Source organism: Pantherophis guttatus, chromosome 1 (assembly GCF_059756535.1).
Source record: "Pantherophis guttatus breed Tessera chromosome 1, ASM5975653v1, whole genome shotgun sequence".
Taxonomy (NCBI): Eukaryota; Metazoa; Chordata; class Lepidosauria; order Squamata; family Colubridae; genus Pantherophis; species Pantherophis guttatus.
Genome location: NC_142063.1, coordinates 283,712,492 through 283,725,488, shown reverse-complemented (window position 1 = coordinate 283,725,488; position 12,997 = coordinate 283,712,492). Strand labels below are relative to the sequence as shown.

The 12,997-nt window shown below is 39.0% G+C and overlaps 1 protein-coding gene across 1 annotated transcript in view; it reads right to left on the bottom strand.

Annotated features, from left to right (window-relative positions):
• The window catches only part of VIT (vitrin), a 48,078-nt gene extending 35,291 nt beyond the window's left edge, over positions 1-12,787 (bottom strand). Inside the window, exon 1 of the mRNA XM_034428161.3 lies at positions 12,426-12,787. The gene's annotated coding sequence lies outside the window, so the exon portion shown is untranslated. The remainder of the gene's footprint in view (positions 1-12,425) is intronic.
• Positions 12,788-12,997: the final 210 nt, after the last annotated feature.

Here is a 12,997-nt window from a genome sequence, read left to right as displayed (position 1 = left end):
TCCAAGATGTCAGGCCTGTCTTAAATCCTGTCATGGACAAGTTTAAATAAACATTGGCACTTTATATACATAGAATAAAGGAGGAGTTTCCTCAAATCCTTGTGGACCTTGTATGTTGAGTTCAGCAAGACCGCCATGGTGCAGAAAAAACCCTATGTGGAAAATAGCATTTTAATTGTTCCACTTTATCCCTTCTGTTCCACTGAAATGTATACGCTAGGAGTGCCTGCTATTTGAAAGATCATAACTGCCTCATTTCCCCCCCAGTTAATTCAGTCTTAATTTGAATACCTATATTGCTGTTAGAGGCCTCTCTAAAAGCATTTTTCTCCAGGCAATGAAGATTTAGTGAAGTTCTCTCCCTCTCTCTCCCTCCTCCTCCTCCCCCCCCCCCGTCTTAATTTAATAAAACAGAACAAAGAAATGCATTGCTTTGATTTACCATACTCTTTGCCATTTTACTTTGGCAAGACCTCAAGGATATCTAACAAAGTTTAGAAACAAAGCAGATTATAACAATAAAACAGGGAGCAAATGATGGGGAATGAGATGTGTGTTTATAAAGATTATTCAAACACTGAACGGATAAGGGGGCAATCCAATTTCACCAAACTTCAGGGACTACCTTATTCAGAAAGATTCTTTTCTCTCCATCCTATGTGACTTTCTAGGATGGACTTTCCTCACTCAGTATCCCACCCACCCATGGGAAGTTAGATCAGGACCCAAAGATAGCCCTTTTCCCTGGTGGCCCCAGCCCTATGGAAAACCTTGCCCCAGTGATACACACAGTCCTACACTTCTTGCATTTCTGAAGAGAGTAAAAACCATACTTTTCAAAAAGCATTTATTTCCATGTATTTCTCATTGGATGTCTTCTAGCAATATTCCATGAGTTATGCATGCCATGGGGTTTTAAGTTGCAGGATTGATGATCTATTGATGATGTATTGTATACCACCCTGAAGTTTACAAGAAAGCAGTATAAAAACCTAATGAATAAATTCTAAGGGAGTGTGTTCCATAGCTTGGAGCAATGTAGCAGAAAGTTATTTTCCATAAGCCAGAAAACAGACCTCTGATTGAAGGGGCATAATCAAAAGGACTTCTCTGCAGATTTAGCCAGCCAGATGGTTTAGTAATAAAAAAGGTGATCCACATGATTCTCAGGCCTTAAGACTGTTAGGCCTGAATTCCAATGCATAATAATAATATAGGCAATATATTATTCTGGTACTTTGTACTGGCTAGCAGCTTAAGTTCCCTGTTTTTTGAATCCATAGTATAGTTCATATATCAAGATGAAACATGGTTTATTTGTACAGACATCTTGTTATCCTTTGCATGACCTGATTCACTCCTCCATTTCCTAGATCATGATAAATATAGCCCATCATTATGTCCAAATTAGGTAAGCTATGGTTATGTAAGTCATCAGTTTGTCTCTGAGCCACAACCTGAAACCTATTTTAACCTGTGGTTTCCAATTCTGGGTGCATAGCAAACAATACTTTATAGAAATTGCTCTTTGTGATTCAGATTGAGTGGCAAGCTACATTTATCACGAACCATGAAATGAGGGATGAGTGTAGAATACACAATGAATGAGCGGCCTGAGTGGCTTTAAAAACCAAGCTGTAGATTGGCCATGATAATAAACTTAATAATTAAGTTACAACTGCACCCAATTCATCACTAGCAAATTAAGTCAGCTCCTGTTCCCCTGGACCAATCACTTCTTACATTTACTACTGATTCTTACTTCAGTATAAATCCGTTTACTAAAAAGTAATTTTCACTTATTTCAGTGGGGTTTTTTTAAATTGTCTGAGTAGATAAATAAGCATAAAGAAAAAGCTCTTGTTAAGAGATCATTGTTGAAGCAATCTTTCCCCACCTGATCTCTCTGCACTCTCTTTTGGTGAACCTCCTTTAAATATCGCTTATAGTTCCTGCTACAGCATAATAGCAGTGGATTATTATGCATTCTCTGAGGAGCTTTTAGAGAGCTGCTGACCAGTTCCTAGAGGATTGTCACCATGAAGCTGTGACCTATGGAAAATTTGCATTACCATTTTGTTTGAGAGCTTAGTTAGGGACCCAAATATAGTGGCCTGTTTTTACAATTGTAGTAGAGATGATCCTGCAGTTCCTGCTCAGCTTTTCAAAGTCTACTAAATTTTCTACCCAAAATGTATCATAGCAATGCACAGTTTACTATCTTGCTCCCATCATTTCACATAAGGGTCAGTAGTAAAAGGTAAGGTGATGCAAGCATCACGCTTGATGGAATTAAATGTAAAATTCAAATAATCTCACATAGGGTGGCAAGTATCCCCAGACTTTATAATTTAAAGAATCAATGATGCGTTTTATAGAGCTCTTCTCTGATACCTTGATGGCTTTTTTTTCTTTTGTCTCATCAAATCTTTTACAAAAGGATGCATGGATAGCAAATTCTATCCCACTTTCCTGTTTCAGTAATGCATCTGGGATTGGATTTTTGGAACTGAATCCCAGGAACACCAGTTTAAGCAGGTGGTAATGTGCTCATGAACCAGAATGGGCCTCCCAAGGTGAGTTAGGGCTGTTTCTTCTAGCATACTGTCTTATCTTTAAGGATATTTAAAAGTAAGGGGGCAGCAGCTATCCAGATAAGGGCTTGATTAAAAAACCTCATTTGTAATGTTTTACATTTAAAAACTCTGCTTGCTATTTTTAAGAATTTAAGTGAGGTTACAATGAGAAAATGCACATATTCAGAGTGGATTTTTTTGCATTAAAATTAATGCTTGACAAGCATTTGCTGTTGTGTTTAAATTATCGTGAATGTAGAAGAGAATTATAGAGGAAAGGAGAAGAGCAGAATTTATTATGTGCTTTACAAGATGATTGCCATGTTATAAATAGATCCCCAGTTAGAGCATTAAATCCAACTTCTAAAATTAAAATTGGTCTGCCATTGGTGACCTGTATACAGCAGAGGATACTCATAAACTGGTTGATGGATAACAAGGGCTTTTACTGGTTTGTGAACTTGATCATTTTTAGATCAGCAAATCTCCATGTTGCCTGATCATTGCAATGAGGCTAACATAATAATATCTGCATCATGACAGCCATAAAAATATTTCTGTACTATCATTCATAACACAAGCTAATGCTTGTGTTATGAATGATAGTATCTACCCTGTTTCCCCTAAAATAAGACATCCTCCGATAATAAGCCCAATCGGGCTTTTGAGCGCATGCACTAAAATAAACCCCCTCCCCGAAAATATTTAAACACACTCTCAGCAGGTCCCCGCCATTTCCTCTGGTTTCCTCCATGTGCCCCAAAATAATAAGACCTTCCTGTAAATAAGGCCAAGCGCTTATTTCGGGGTTCAAAAAAATATAAGACAGGGTCTTATTTTCGGGGAAACACGGTAGTCAATTGTTTCTGTCAGGCTCTGTTTGATTTTCTTCAATTTTTTTATATATGGGCTTTGTTCTTTAATTACTCTTTAATATTTAAACTTTAACACCGTTATTAATCCTGCTAATAAGCTGTCTGATTTTACTTCATCAACTGTTGAATGATTTGATTTGAAGCCCAGGTTATGCTCAGTGATTTTATCCAGCTTCATAATTCAGAGGCACCATTTTGTTGTTGTTATTCAACTTTATTGATAGTCCACCTTTCCAAACAATAGATTCCAACTGGGGAAATGAAGCCATGGCAATACATACCCTTGTTCTCTATGGAAAGTTTCTGCATTTTATTATTTTGATAAAAGTTGTCATAGTCTTTCTCCTAAGTAGCCAAAGTTTCTTAGTTTTATAGCCATCTTATGAAATGTTGAACCAAGGAGGATAAAGTCTGTTATTGTTTCAGTTAGGCTGGCATTACCTGTGGACATAACCTTAAATGTTTTGTTTAAAAAAGATGTCAGGCAATAGATATTTCTTCTTTCTCCTACAACAGGATTCCTTAAATGTTCTCCTGTCATCTATCCAAGGTGTCACTAGCTTATCTGAGATTCATGATATTTCAACAACTTTAATTCCAATACCTATTTCTTCCAATCTAGAATTTCTCCTCATGTATTCTGCATAAAAGTAAATAAGGTGAAAATATTCAGCTTTTCCCCACTTGTGAACCATCCAGTTATTCATATTCCAGGAAGCAACAAATGATTTCTGGTCATCTTAGAAATTCTTCAATAGGCAGATGGGACACAATGTTCTTAAAAGCTACCAACACTTAGTAGTGGCTTATACAACTATAATTAATAAAACAAAGTAACATATTTTAACTGCCTTACCTAAAAGCATAAATATATCAAAGTAAGTGTGATTGAATTTTGCCTTGCATCAGTAAGTCCTGGATAATATTGTGAACTATTTATTTGGAAGTACAGCATATATTTATTTAAACATTTCCCTGTAATTTCTACATATGGATGAGACCAAACTAAATTTCTCAAGTCTAAGGGCAAATACTTCCAAGAGGCCACATATATATATACAACTTTCCCCTGAAGGCGTATATTTAGTCTGGGAGCAAGGAATGCATGTGAAAATTTCTGGTTCTCTTAAAAAATTCATCCTGAGGCTGATTTCATGAATTGTTCTTACATGTCCACGCAAAGCTTAACTTTCTTTTTTTGAGAGAAGAACCTTCCTCAGTATCACAAACTGACATTCTGTTTATCTTCAAATCTATATGGAAGAAGATTATCTGTTCAAATATTTGGTGCTAAATTCAAACGGATAGTTTATCACCTTCCCTGATGATTAACGAACAAGGACGATGTAGGCATTACTGAGTCTTGTTTTACACGGAGAGTTACACAAGAGTCCAGTTCTAGAGTAACTCGCATTCAGGACCTGCCTTGGGCTTTATGATCCTTCAGAACAGCAAATGGATAAGCTACAGGTTGCACCAATGGTCAGAAAAACATCTTGCTTGACAGGAAGGGTTCTGCCATTTCCAAATGAGAAGGGCTGGGGTAGCACCAGTTTTCATGCTTTCAGACATTATAGAAAAAGCAAAGCAAAGAAATCTCCAGCACCATTTTACTGAGAGTGTATTTATTTGTTTATTTATTTATATTTAAGCTTTTGCTTCTGTTTTCTGACCAAAGCATGACCCACAAAGAAAGGCCAAATGTGAAGGTGAAGGGACATAACACAGCCCTTGAAGGGTTGCAAGGTCCTTTAAAATTCTGAGTGGCCTAGTGATGGAAGTGTCATGAGACCTACCATTAGAACAATTCCCATCCCCTAAAATATAAACTATAATTTAATGGGCCCTAACTGATATGTCAAATATCTCTGGATAACCAGTATATAGGAAGTTAATCAACATTTTGGTCTGTGGTCAGCCACAGAGCTAGGGAACTTCATAACCCAACTGTTGGAACTTGGGCAGGGAAGCCACTATGCAGCAGGGAACAAAATGGTCTCACATCTAGCTATGTGTAGTACAATACTTCAAAAAGTAACTGGAGATTCCTGGATGACAACAGCTACACCTCCATTCCTGCCCTACAATCATGGCTGGTTCCACATCCAAAACCTAGAGGGTACATTTCTGAAAAAGGATCCTGCCCAACCAAATTTGGTAATATATACCAGGGTAGTCCTCATATCCAAGATTAAATCATGGATAAAATGAGATGTATTACAAGCTGACCTTGCATTAGTACGAAAAGATGGGGACCAGGGCCACCTAAACTCTGAAGACTAGGCCTCAGGCTGAGCACAAGGGACTGAATCATAGCACTGATATTAAATACAAACATAATATACACAACATGGGTGATGAGTGAGCTCATTGAATCAAAAACTTCATTCAGCATAGCATTTATATGTTTCTACCTTACAAGACGACACAAAAGAGGTATTTTTGAAAAGGGACAATCACTTTATCTTTGGTAGCCTTCAAGTTTGAAAAAGGATCCTTTAGGAACTGGGAGGAATCAAAGTTAGGGAATGTACCAAGGCAAAGCTGTTGGATTTAACCTTTGTTTGTTGACAGCATCTCTCTACTTTAAAGACACCATTTGCTGAGTGACACTCATCCAGATGTTTGTGACATACTGGCTGAAATATGACCTGCCAGCTAGCTAAGTTTAAAAAACCAGCTCAGCAGCTTCCACAAAAGTTCACCTCCTAAATGCCTTGGCTCTTTTCAAATGGAAATCATGGTCCCAGAAGACAAAAGGACATACTACAGTTAGAAGGATTGCAGGCCCTGTCAAGATAGTGTCAAAAATATTGTGTGTATATATACATAACCATAGTAACTCATTAAACAAACTGATGCTTGGATGCAAATCAGCCAGAGCAGTGGAATGCATGAGTTTGCTTTTGCCAATATGTGAACAACAACAAAAAAAGCACAATGCTCCAACAACAGTTCTCACAAATCCTGCATTCTTTTCCAATGGAATCTGTGTGGGATACAAGCCGCATTGTGGGTTGTATCCAATACACACAACACCTTGTAAACATGTTATGCATTTGATGTCTTACCAAAGAGGAAAGCAACAATGGCCAGTGAAAATAAAGATGTGAAAACAGCCTAAAAACACAGTTTAATACACTTTAAAGGTTTAAAATAAAACCCAGTGTCTCATCCTCCTCTATTCTTCTCCTCATTCTATTTTTTTAAGGGTTAGTGGTACTTTTGTGGGGGTGAGAACTGAACTTTCTCCTGGAAGATAAAGTCAACTGGTCTGAGAAACAAGTCTGTTCAAAGGTGCTTTTCAAAAGGCTTTCTTGGTTTGTTCCTTGAAAACATTTCGCTTCTCATCCAAGAAACTTCTTTAGTTAATACCATCATTTCTTCAGAATTATACTTATGAACTTCTTGTATCTTGTCAGCACCTGTGATTCACAAATCTTCCCTTAATTGAGATAAGATCTCCAACTAACTCCAGATAGTTGGAGATCTTTAGAGCTGAAATGGTTATTGCTGGTTCCTGCCACATTTTGTCACATAGGGACAGTCTTAGGAAATAAAGGTGATGAGATAGAGATGGCTAGCACAGAACTCTGGAGTTTCAAATTTCTGAGAAGGAAGGAAGGAATCATCAGAGGCTTTTTTTTTTTTACTTTTAAAAGCATTTTTTCATTGGAAGAGATTGTAGAAAAAATGCTTTTAAAAGTAAAAAAAAAAGCCTCTGATGATCATGCGGCTCAGCTGGGCATGGGGGCGGGCAGGGATTTTTGCTACCAGTTCTCCGAACCACCCGCCGCCATCGCTACTGGATTGGGCGATCCAGTCTGAATCGGGAGCATTTCACCCCTGGTGTGGAACCTTGCAATATCCTTCTATTTCTCACCATTCTGTCAGAACTGAAGAAGATTTTTGGATAAGAAGTGAAATGTTTTCAAGGAAAAAATCCACGAAAGACCAGTTGCCTTTTGAAAACATCTTTGGGATAACCAGTACCTGGATGATTGAGCATCTCCATAAAACAAGAACTTTTAGAGCATTTGGAAATATTTATCTCCTTTCCTTTTGGTTCCTCAACTTTATCCAATTTCTGGTCCCACCTGTGACAACATCCAAAGGAAGATCTCCTCACTTAACTGTCTGTGAATGAGGTTACAAAGCTGTATAGGGTTTAGCCAACTTATTGCTGTGATGAAATCCTATTTGTTTAAATAAGAAACAAAACCTTTTTATCTGGAATATGGAGTGATGACAGAAGGCTGGTTAAATTCTGGATGAGGGGATTGGATGAAACTTGCATTGTGTTACTTAGCAGGACATCAGGGTTATGGTACTGATTAAAATTGCAAGTAGGGAAAAGACCTATGGTTAACCATCAGTATCTTATTTTTATGTATAGTACTTATGACTTTCAAGAAATATGCCATAGACTAGCACATGGTAAAGCAGCAATGAAACCCTCAGGAAAAAAAAATCATTCAGATGCTGTGTTGTGTCTCTACTTTCAAAGATCAAAATCTTGTAGGCAATGACTTTCCCTATGGAAACAAAAGTTGGACTTTGAAGAAATAATACAGAAAGAATATTGATGCGTTTAAAGTTTAGTGATGAAGGAGATTGCTGGGAATACCATGGGAAGCCAGGAAAACAAACAAATCATAAAACAAATCAACCCAGGGGTCTCACTTGAAGTACTAATGACCAGGCTGAAATGTTTATAGTTTGGGTGAATTATGCCAGACTTCCCAGTTCACCTGGATCTCTGTTAGTCAATAACTCCTGCTTCTTCCTAATGTCTCTTTTGCTGAGACCAAACATAGGATTCCTTCCTTCCTTCTCAGAAACTTGAAAGTCCACTGAGTACTATGCTAATTATTATACTCTCATTACCTTTATTTCCTAAGACTGTCCCTATGCAGCAAAGCCAATCAGTGGCAGGGAACCAGCAACAAATATTTCAGCTCTAAATCTTTCCCGCTACCTGGGCATTAGTTGAATTAAATGAAGATTTGTCAATTACTGATAAGATACAAGGTAAAGCATTTGTAGGTATGATACCTCAGGCATCGTATTTTCTATTAGAATGTCTGCATAGAGAATGTGAAATAGAGAAAGTGACATAAACATTTTATTATGGAATATATTTCACCCTAAAACAAAGGCTAAATTTAAAAGTGGAATTAATTTAGGCTAAATTTAAAGTGGAATTAATTTAAAATAATTTATTCGAATACATTGATTTTATGTGATGTTTTAATAAGCAAACAGATGTGAATTTTGAACATGTATAAAATACGCTTCTGAATAACAAGTAACAATTCATACACAATTAGGGCCAAATAGGAATGTAACTTGACATGAGTTCATCTTTGGTGTAGATTGTAATCTGAGTTGTTTGAAATAGCTTTCAGAAAGGTCTGTGTTTTTCTTTTGGGGGGGGTGCCTTTGAGTCAGACTTTGACGGGGGGACAGAGGTCGATCTCGAGGCTCCTCACTTGTGGGGTGCCGCAAGGGTCAGTCCTCTCGCCCCTCCTGTTCAACATTTATGTGAAGCCGCTGGGCGAGATCATCCGCGGCTTTGGGGTGAAGTGTCAACTGTATGCCGATGATATGCATTTCAACCCCAGGCCACCCCAATGATGCCCTTGACGTGATGTCCCGTTGCCTGGAGGCCGTGCGGATCTGGATGGGGAGGAACAGGCTCAGACTCAACCCCTCCAAGACTGAGTGGCTGTGGTTTCCGACGTCCCGATATAGCCAGCTAAAACCATCACTGGCTATTGGGGATGAGATCTTACCCCCCTCAGAGAGGGCTCGCAACTTGGGCATCCTCCTGGACTCACGGCTGTCATTGGATGATTATATGACAGCTGTAGCCAGGGGGGCTTTTTATCAGGTTCGCCTGATCTCCCAGTTGCATCCCTTTCTGGATCAGGACGCCTTGCGCACAGTCACCCACGCCCTCGTCACTTCCCGTCTGGACTATTGCCATGCTCTCTACATGGGGCTCCCCTTAAGAAGCACCTGGAGGCTCCAACTGGTCCAGAATGTGGCTGCGTGAGTGATAATGGGGGCGACCTGCCGCTCCCATGTAACACCTCTCTTGCACGAGCTGCACTGGCTCCCAGTGGTCTTCCGGGTGCGTTTCAAGGTGTTGGTTACCACCTTTAAAGCGGTCCATGGCTTAGGGCCTGGATATTTACAGGGCTGCCTGCTGCCACTGACTGCCTCCACCGACTGATACGCTCCCACAGAGAGGGCCTCCTCAGGGTGCCGTCGGCCAAACAATGTTGACTGGCAACTCCCAGGGATGAATGAATTGCCCCCGGATATACAAAGGATCCCCGACTTTCGTGCCTTCTGTCATGCGCTAAAGACCCTGTTATTCCAGCATGCCGATCTGATGGGACAATAATTTTTATTGGGTTTTAAATATGGGTTTTAAATATGGTTTTATAAGGGTTTTAGAATGGAAATTTTAAATTCAGCCAAAATTGAATTATTTTAATATGGTTTTTAAATTTGTCTTATATAGTGTTTTATTATGGCTGTTCACCGCCCTGAGTCCTTCGGGAGAAGGGCGGTATAAAAATATAATAATAAATCTAAACTTTGAAACTTCCTGAATTAGTCCCTGCAGTTTTGTTGGCAAGTGTAGGAGATGAGCCCGAAGTAGGGTTCAAGCACGTCCTCGATCATGAGTCCCTTCGCACCCACAAGAGATCTAAATCCAGCCCACCTTGAATTCTTTATCTGCTGCCAAATTGCTTTGACTGTTAGTAGTTTAGATTCTTATAGAGAGCTTAAACTTGCAAAAAAAAATTATTTATTTATTTATTTATTTATTTATTGGTTCGATTTATATGCCGCCCTTTTCCGGAGACTCAGGGCGGCTTACAATCTGTTAAGCAATAACCTTCATACTTTTGTATATACCTGCTTAGTAGGGCTTTCGGGGGGCCCCTAAGCGGTGTTCTTTTTTTATACAAAGTCAGTTTATTGCCCCACAATCCAGGTCCTCATTTTACCTACCTCGAAAGGATGGAAGGCTGAGTCAACCGTGAGGCTGGTGAGATTTGAACTTGCAGTAATTGCAGGCAGCTGGTGTTACTTAACAGTGCTTTAGTCTGCTGCGGCACCAAGGCTCTCTATACCCATTTGAACTGCCTGGATCTCCTGATTTCTCTGGTGCTTGACCGCAAGGTTGTTCAGAAGTAGTTTGCCATTGCCTCCTTCCTAGGGCTGAGAGAGAGGAACTGGCCCAAGGTTACCCAGCTGACTTTTGCCTAAGGCAGGAATAGAACTCAGAGTTTCCCAGTTTCTAGCCTGATGCTTTCATCACTACAACAAACTGGTTCTCTTTCAGAAAGTTACTTAACCCTACTAAGATTGCTTTGAACTTTCTATAAAGGAAATATATTCCTTTTCATCATATAATAGTAACAAACTTTCAACTTGCAGCATGATAAAAATAAACTGCACACATAAATTAGAACAACAAAAAGAGGGTGAAAACAACTGAAGAATGTTAACACAATACCAGGATAAATATTGGCTAAATGTTTATTGAGACTATGTACTGAATTTAAGTCCAGGTGACATGGTTCTCTACTTCAGGTCAACCAAAATCCTGGTTATTCAGTGAGGGCTAGTTTTTTCTGTTATCACAACTGTGCAATCTCTCCTAATATTGTCATTTTCATAACAGTAAGAGAAAATGCAGTTCCTTTTTATTCCAGCATTCTTGGGTTTCCCAAACAATTTGTCCAATTAAAATGAGAAACAAGTCTGTTCAAAGTTTAGTAACAGGTTAGAGTAGATTCAGAAAAATGATAAAGGGAAAAGAAATGGAGTCATTCTTTGCAACTTGAGTAATCAGACTTCACTATCTTTTGTTTTATCTAATTGAGATGTAATTGTAAATGCTGAGCTACGCTCTGGGTTGCCTTAACAAGGATGGCAGCAACTCACTTTGCCTTCCATAGACAAACGTGTGTCATACACACTAATGATCTTTGATGAATCTTCAAGGGAAAGTATTGTGACTTAGCTTCACTTTGCCATGTTAACAAATGATGACATTTATCACTTTCTGATCTAGCATTTGTGGAAGGAAGGAAGGAAGGAAGGAAGGAAGGAAGGAAGGAAGGAAGGAAGGAAGGAAGGAAGGAAGGAAGATAGATAGATAGGACCATCCTAAAGGCATTTTCCCAATTTCTTTTTCAAATTTGAAATGGCTTCATTGCAGCTCCAGGGATGCAGGTAATAGCAGCTAACCATCTTCAGGCAGGTTATTTCTTTCTTTTTTCTTTTTTGAAATTTTGCTTGGAGCACTCTGTACATGTTGCTACTAGCCTGACACAAACCACATTTTAGAAATTTATTAGGAATCTAATCGCTCAGGGAGAAGGTGAGCTGCTGTGACAGGCTGGAAATGCTACTGCTCTTCAAAGTGTTAAAGACCCTGCAGCCTTCAGCACAAAAGCTTTTGGGGAGGGGAGCGGGGGGAAAGGGAAAGAAAGAGAGATAGTAGCAGTTCATATAGCATACTGGTTTCTCAGGAGGGTTTTCCTACATAAAATTCTTTCTGGATTCCCAAATAAAGATCGTGCATCAGCTGTCACAATAGTTGTGCAATTTTGAGTTACACATCTAGTTATTGGAGAAAATGCAAGTAGGACTGAAAAATCCATATCTAGGAAAAACCACAGATGCTTATAGAACTACTCTTGAGGCCATCAGGTAATATTTATCAAAACTTGGGGAGGCACCATTGATCTGTGTTTGCAAACTCTGAATACATCAATTAGGCAAGGAATTGGTGGAGCATTTTCTTCCCTTGGAGCATCTCCCCATTGGCATAACCTCCACCACCAAATTATCCAAACTATACATTTCTCTTTCCCTCCATCTCCTTCCCACTACCCTTTCCCAAAAGTGATCTCAAATGGCATTAGAGAGAAACAATCAGCATTACCTTGATGGAAGTGTAGAATTGTTTCAATTCTTTTTCTTCAACCAGAAGGACTGGTTACTTTTCCTGAGTTTTTCTGCACCACAATCTTCAGGCAGACTTAGTCTAAAGAGTCAGGTACAAGCAAGAAACAAAGTCCAATTTTGCACCTTTTACATCAAATGTTCCCAGCAAAGTCCCAGCAGCAAGAAAGCCACATTATATTCTCTCTCTGATGACGAACACAGACTCCTTACAGTGATGTTGTTGCTGACTTCGGCACTGCTCTTTGGAGTTTCTTCTCCCTCCCACTTTTTTCCCCCTAGTGGGAATTTTTTAAAAAAAAATATATACGTGTGTTTGTGTGTGTATTATGAGATCATACTGTTTTGTCAGGGGGATTGCATTGTGAGTAATGTCACAACAGACTTGATATCGGTTTGGGATCGGTTTGGATTTTTATTTTTTTTAAAAAAAGGAAAAGGACAGTTATTTTAATACTACCGAAACTTTCATTTAGGAATGTCATTGAGAGAAATGAACTAAATTGCCTCTGACACTTGTGCTTTCATCCTTCACAGACTGCTACTTTGGTG